This window comes from Castanea sativa, chromosome 11 (assembly GCF_040712315.1).
Source record: "Castanea sativa cultivar Marrone di Chiusa Pesio chromosome 11, ASM4071231v1".
Lineage (NCBI taxonomy): Eukaryota > Viridiplantae > Streptophyta > Magnoliopsida > Fagales > Fagaceae > Castanea > Castanea sativa.
In genome coordinates, this window is record NC_134023.1 from 46,155,213 (window position 1) to 46,162,578 (window position 7,366).

Genomic DNA, 7,366 nt, shown 5'->3' on the forward strand with positions numbered 1-7,366 from the left:
GTCTAATTGGGTATTGGGGTAAGGGTTCAACTGTAGATTGGTGTATGGTACTGGGGTAACCGTTTTTTTTATTTTATAATATTGGATTCTAGGGAGTGGTGACCTTAAAATCACCCGGTGGAGTTTTGCCATGGAGGTTTTCCCCATTCGTAAACAAATCACCGTGTCAAATTTATTTTCCACTGCATTTAGTTTTTTGGTGATTTGTTTGTGCTACCACACGTTTGCATGTTAATTTGATTAATTAATGAACTTGACTAATTAATCAATCAATTTATCATAAGGGGTCAATACGTTTTTGGCCTATCAAGAGTGTTTGTGGTACAAACAATGAACTTTTGGTCATCAGTTAAGATTCAATTGCCATACTTTTGGAGGGAGAGCTTTGAGTGTTTTCCATTTATAGGCTGGTCATGGTTTGCCATCCAAACTATGGTTCGTGAGTTGCTAAACCAAATGGCAAAGCAAAAAGCATTATCACCCAAAGGGTAAAAGCCAATAGAGAAAACACCATTTAGTGATATCAAAACTTCTGGTTTCTCCATGGAAAGGGATGTGCCTTTACTCATAGCATCTAGTGTTGAAGATAAAAGTGGGAAAGAAAAGGCTAAAGAGAGCATAAGATACAAAACAGGTGAAGCCATGGACTTCATGAAAGCTACAACAAGATATGGACTCGGGCAACCTGATTATCATATATAAACAAGTATGGAGTGTATAAGAAAACTAGTCTGGAAAGGGGCATGAATAAATGTGAATATAAATGAGAATAAAAAAGAACAATAAATTTGAACATAGAAATCAGAAGCACATAAAGATATTGATGAAGTAGGAATTTGCCTCGTCAGTATGCCCCTCCTCAGTATGATGAACGACTTGTTAAACCTGTATCACCAGAAGCACTCAATAGATAAGGGCATTGGTTTCGGGCCTGCCAAAGACCCTCCGATGCTTAAGTTAGCTTATTCTCTCTGGAAAAAGTATGATTTATGTAGCAGTTGTGTGTTCATGTCCTTTTACCTATTTTTCTTGTCTTTATATAGCCTTAGGCTGAGTTAATACTCAGTATACCATTATGTTGTAGCTAGGTAATCAATGCTTAATGATTTCAAATTAACTCCAACGTGTTCTGTTCGTAACCGGTGCTTAATTCTGCATTATTTGATGATGGTAATGGTTTTGTGCTATTCATTGCTCAATCATTAATTGCTGCCTAGAGTTAATGCACATATGCTCATCCATACCCTTACTTGTCATTGTAATGGACGGTTTGCAAGTAATGGATGACCGTTTATATGCTATTCGTCAGTTGCCCCCCTTATTCCTTTGTTGTCTATTGTTTGGGCGAGCTAAGGAATATGGAACGTTTGTTTTGGGCGGATCACTTTGTACGTGCCCTAAGATTCTTGTCCCATCATATTTATTGTGGGACGACATTTTTGTCAGCTAATCGCCACGTTCCATGTTTGTGTTGGTTGCACGTGTGAGTTTTCCTTAAGTTTCCCATGCATTGAATTCATTTCCTTTTTATCAAAAAGCCCTCTCATATTCTTCTTCTTCTTCGTTATACACTGAGCTTGAAGTATGAAACTAAAAGAGAGTTCCTACACCTTCTATACGGTAAGACTCCTTTTCCTCCCTTAATGGTTGATTTTGATTTCTCTAAGAAGGAAACTCCCTCAGTTTCGTTCTTCTTTGCTAGGCTAGGAGTGTTTCTTGAGTCTTCTAGTGGTCGCCGACCCCACGTTGGTTTATTTGTGCCTCGAGACTGTGGGGCTTTTAGGCCTATTTTGATTAGCCTTTACCCTCTACTCTGTCAATATGTAATTGCTTATCATCTAGAGATGACTGCCATAGACTACAGAGACAGCGATGTTAGGTCCAATGAGTTAGAAACTGGTTTGTCGTCAAGTGGTGAGTCCTCTGATAAGGATTTTGAAATTGTAGTGCCAAAACCCCCATCTTCCTCAAAACCCTCCTCTTCTTCAAAACCCCTCTCTTCTTTAAAGTTCCTTTGTCTTCAGTCCCCTTTCATGCTCTCTCTGAGTCTTGTCTTTTAGAGTCGAGACATTTGAAATCTATCCATAAGAGGAGTCAATTCCCTGAAAGGGGTAGCTACAAGATTACCTCGTCCAAATGAAAAAGGGTGCATCTTTGCTCATGGCAAGGTGAGTTTTTATGAAGCTACCTTTTCATGTGGCCTTCATTTTCCTGTTCATCTGTTTATCATACATCTCCTTTCTATTCTTAATGTTGCACCTGGTCAGTTCATCCCTAACACATGGAGGACGATTATTGGTTATTTGTCGATCTGGGTATCTGTCCATGATGGGGACATGATTACCCTAAATGAATTTCTTTATCTCTATCGTTTGAAACCTTCCACCCACTATGGGTACTTTGAACTTTTACCTTGGAATAGGGAATCTAGAATTGTTCGTAGTTTCCCTACATCCTTTCATGACTGGAAGTCACAAATTTCTTCATTCTGGCTTTGGATGGGAAACCATGTCTGACGAACTGTGGAGTGAGGTCCTGTGGTTGCTACCGAAATGGGAAATCCCTTCTTTTGGTGGGTCTCTCTTTCCTCTTCATCAAACTGGCTGTTTCAAATTTACTATTCTTTTAATTTTTTTTTTTTTTTTTTTTTTTTTTTTTTTTTTTTTTTGCAATTGCTAACCATCCTCTATTGGAGGAACACTACCAAGGATGAATTAAGGTTTCCCTTGAGTTTTCCCTTATAGTTGACAATTTCGACGAGCTGGTTGATCCTCATCGTCTGTACGAGTGTTGCATCAAAGAAACATAAGCAAGACGAAGGGAAGGACGAGACTCTTGCCCCCTATCGCTTTTTAGTACTCCTTCTCCCACACCTTCTCTCGAGATGATGACCTTCAGTTCTTCGACCTTACACTCAAAAGGGAAGGCCAAGGTTGGCAAGAGCATTTGGGAAGACCCTGCTACTGCCCTTAGACGAGCTCATAATGTCATCACTGACGACGAGCTTAAGGGTCTCTCATCCATCCCTTCTCCTGAACTAGTCAGCTGTCATATTCACAAGCTAGTGTAGGTATTTTACTTAACATCTGTTCATTACTTGATAAGCAGTTACACCTGTTAAAAATTACTAACCCTTCCATTTTTTCCATGTTCTTGGTGAGTCCCTTCGTTTAACGACAAACTACTTGAACAGTGAGGAGAAGGTAGTGAAGGCCAATTCTAAGGTTGATTTTGTTAAGGCCAAAAGCTCAAGGTTGAGGAAGGATTTGATTGAAGCTATGTACCAATCGACCAAGACCAAGGAAAAGGTGAAAGAACTGAAGGAAGCACTGAAGGTTGAGAAAAAGCTCGTCATTCAGAAGGACAAGGAAGTTCAAGCTGCCCCCCTGAGAACGAACGAGGAACGTGAGAAGGTGATTGCTAGGTTCTTGGAGTCTGATCGCTTCTCCGAGATGAAGTTTGAGCAGTACTTCAAGGGCTTCGAGCTTCTTCGTCAGTGGATGATGAAGCACCATAGCCATGTAGTTGATTTTGTAAATCTGGACTTTGAACCTATTGATACTGAGATCCTTGCTGACGAGGCTAATGAGAAGGAAGGTGAGACCATTGTTGAAGCTACCGATGTTTTTGAAGGTGAAGGTGCTGTCGCAAGAGAAGCTACTGACAAGGCTTCGATAGAGGCGGGCTGTGTTGAGGAGATCATTAGTGCTCCTTGAAATAAAAATTTAAGTAATTTTTTTTTGTTCCAATTTATAGACAATGGATGCCTCCTGTTTTGAGGCTTTTAATTTTAGAAAAAATGGGTGCCTCCTATTTTAAGGCTTTTGTTTGAGAAACAATGGGTGCCTCCTATTTTGAGGCTTTTATTTTAGAAACAACGCATTTATCTTGTTTTGAACTTTAAAGTTCTTCTGCTTATGATTTATGCTTGCTCTTTTATTACCCTGCTCGTCATTTGAGTTTCCACCATGTTCTATGATTTTTACCACGCTTATGATTTTTACTCTATGTTGTGATTTAAACTCATCTTGCAAGTTTTTACCATGTTTATGATTTTTAACTCGTCATTTTGAGTTTTTACCATATGTTGTGATACAACTCATCTTGTGAGTTTTTTTTTTTACTACATTTATGATTTTAACTTGTAATTTAAACTCATCTTGTGAGTTTTTACCACATTTATGATTTTAACGCGTCATTTTGAGCTTTTACCATATTTTGTGATTTTGACTCTTCTTTTGAGTTTTTACCACACTAATGATTTTCACTCGTCATTGGAGCTTTTACCATTCGTGTTCTTATCACGTTTGTGATTTGAACTTGTTGCTAGATTTCAGATACTTCCTTTTCGTCATTTAACTTTGCTTTGACACTTTGTCAAACTTTATTGAAAAAAAGGAATGGCTGAACAAGCCTTATTATTTCATGTATTCCTTATATATGAGGGAAATACAAGGAAACAACAAACTGAAAATAGCTTTATCAAAATACTTGAAGGAAAATAAATACTTAGAAAAAACAATTAAATCTCGCTTATCTGATATGTCGTCAGGCGAGGTGTTTTTACAAACAGAGCTTATTAGACCAAGCAATAGCTTTTACTGATAGTACTTCTTGAGATGTTCCACGTTCCAAGGATGAGGAAGTGGATTGCCTTCCAAATCCTTCAAATAATAGCTTCCTCGTTTGGAGTAATGGACGACCTTATATGGGCCTTCCTAAGTAGGCCCTAACTTCCCTTGCGTTGGATCCCTAGTAGCTTGTGAGACTTTCCGTAGCACCATGTCATCGGGGTTGAACCTTCTAAGCTTAACCCTCTGATTATAGTACTTCTACAATTTTTGCTAGTATTGAGCCATTCTCAAGGCTGCCTCGTCTCTGACTTAATCCAAACAATCCAAGTTGAGCTTCAGTTCGACATTGTTTGTACCTTCATCATAATGAGTTTGCCTAAGACTAGAGACCCCTACCTCAACTGGGATAACTACTTTAGTGCCGAAGGCCAACTTGAATGGAGTTTCTCCTATTGGTGTTTGCGTTGATGTCCTGTAAGCCCATAATACCCCAGGCAACTCTTCAGGCCATGCACCCTTTTCCCCCCCAAGTCGTGCTTTGATGAGTTTGAGCAAAGTACGATTTATAACTTCTGTTTGCCCATTAGCTTGTGGGTGTCCGGGTGACGAATAGTGATTTTGTATCCTTAGCTCTACGCAAAACTCCTTGAATTTTCATCTATCAAAATATCAACCATTATCAGATATAATCATCCTAGGGATCCCAAACCTACAGATAATGTTCTTCTAGACGAAGGTCTGTATCTTCTCTTTAGTGATTACCGCTCGTGGTTCTACTTCGACCCACTTGGTAAAATAATCAATGGCTATGAGCAGAAACTTCACTTGCCTCTTTCCCAAAGGGAGCAGACCGACAATATCTATACCCCATGTGGAGAATGGCCATAAGCTGTCCACTGTTCCCATTGGTGGTATTTGGCAAATGGAATTGGAGAAATCTAGCATTAGTGGACATAATAGGCTTAGAGGATAGGCATGACACAGATGCCACTGTTCATTGAACAATGATGTTTCGTGTGTATATACGGACCGTTTGGCAAACCACATGCACCAACAGACATCACTATTCAGCCAAGTCATGTTTGCAGTTCTGCATGTGCTACTCAACAACTTGACACTATTTCACCCTATACAGCCACATCATCAACACTCACGTAAATACACAGATATGCAACTTTTTACAATGCACTGTTTTGAAGGATGTAGAGGGTCCCTAAAAAATTTATGAAAAATTTTGGGATGGCCTATCCACTGTTGCTACACTGATGTTCGTAGTTCTGCATGTGCTGCTCAATAGCTCAACACTTTTTCACCCTGTCCAATCATATCATCCACACTCACGTGAATACATAGATATGCAACCTTTTGCAATGCGCTATTTTGATGGATGCAGAGGACCCCTGAAAAGTTTATGAAAAATTTTGGGGATATGTTGTTCACCATTGTTACATTGATGTTCGCAGTTCTGCATGTGTTGCTCAACAGCTCGGAATTGTTTCACCCTGTCTAGTCATATCATCCATAGTCACGTGAATACACAGATATGCAACCTTTTGCAATGCACTTTTTTTATGGATGCAGAGGATCCCTGAAAAGTTTATGAAAAATTTTGGGAATAAGCTGTTCACCGTTGCTACACTAATGTTCACAGTTCTGCATGTGCTACTCAATAGCTCGACACTGTTTCACCCTGTCCAGTCATATCATCCACAGTCACGTGAATACACAGATATGAAACTTTTGCAATGCACTATTTTGAAGGATGCATAGGATCCCTAAAAAGTTTATGAGAAATTTTAGGGATGAGATGTCCGCTGTTGCTACACTAATGCTCGCAGTTTTGCATGTACTGCTCAATAGCTCGGCACTATTTTAGCCTGTCCAGTCATATCATCCATAGTCACGTGAATACATAGATATGCAACCTTTTGCAATGCACTTTTTTGAAAGATGAAGAGGATCCCAGAAAAGTTTATGAAAAATTTTGGGGATGAGTTATCCACCGTTGCTACACTGATGTTCACAATTCTGCATGTGCTGCTCAACAGCTCGACATTGTTTCACCTTGTCCAGTAATATCATCCACACTTACATGAATACACGGATATGCAACCTTTTGCAATGCACTGTTTTAAAGGGTGCAGATGATCCCTGAAAAGTTTATGAAAAATTTAACAGCTTGGCACTGTTTCGTCAAGTCAAGTCGGATGAAACACGGGAATGCTAAATAATCTTCACATGAATAAATACACAACCTTTTTTGTAGTACACAACCTTTTTTGTAGTACACATCACTAGCCCGCTGCTGTAGCACCAACTGTGGCCATATCAAACCCCTTCAATGAACCACATGTGTCAACAGATGCCACTGCTCAGCCAAGTCATGTTCGCAATTCGGCATGTGCTGCTCAACTGCTCGGCACTGTTTCACACACTGTCTAGTCATATCATCCACATTCACGTGAATACTTACCCTTGCAAAACTCTTATATATAGTCACATTTACATATACTTGTGTGAACATTTACGTGAATACTTACCCTTACATATAGTCACATTCACGTGAATACTTGCCCTTGCAAAACTCCTATATATAGTCACATTTACATATACCCTTGTAAAACATCTACATATACCGATATGAAATCACATTTCGCAATGTCAATGCACAATTGGCTACTACCTCGTTTTCTAGATAACTATAGGAGGGAGAGAGATTCCAATGAAAGGGAATACTATACCAGACTGAGGTAAAAGTGAGACTTTCGTATGAACGAGTCCAACACTCTGCA